A 287-nucleotide genomic window follows, 5' to 3' on the forward strand; every position below is an offset into this window, starting at 1 on the left:
TGAGGCTGCTGTGGCTCGGCGCTGACCAGGCCGGCACAGGTGAGCCAGCAGGCGCTGGTGGGGTCCGCAGGTCTGAGGGCAGACAGGACCCCAGGGCTCCCCCAAGCAAAGCCTTGGAACCTGGACCCTGTGCCACCTCGCTGTGCACCTGCCTCAGGCCCCCGGGCCCCTGGCTGCCAGGTGGGCGCCCACAGGGCGGTGCTGATGTGGAGAGAAGACGGGCTGAGAACCAGGTGAAGCAGGCCCGGCCCAGCTCACCGGGCCCCACCCGGGCCCTGGAGGCCGAG

This window comes from Myotis brandtii, unplaced genomic scaffold, assembly GCF_000412655.1.
Source record: "Myotis brandtii unplaced genomic scaffold, ASM41265v1 scaffold334, whole genome shotgun sequence".
Taxonomy (NCBI): Eukaryota; Metazoa; Chordata; class Mammalia; order Chiroptera; family Vespertilionidae; genus Myotis; species Myotis brandtii.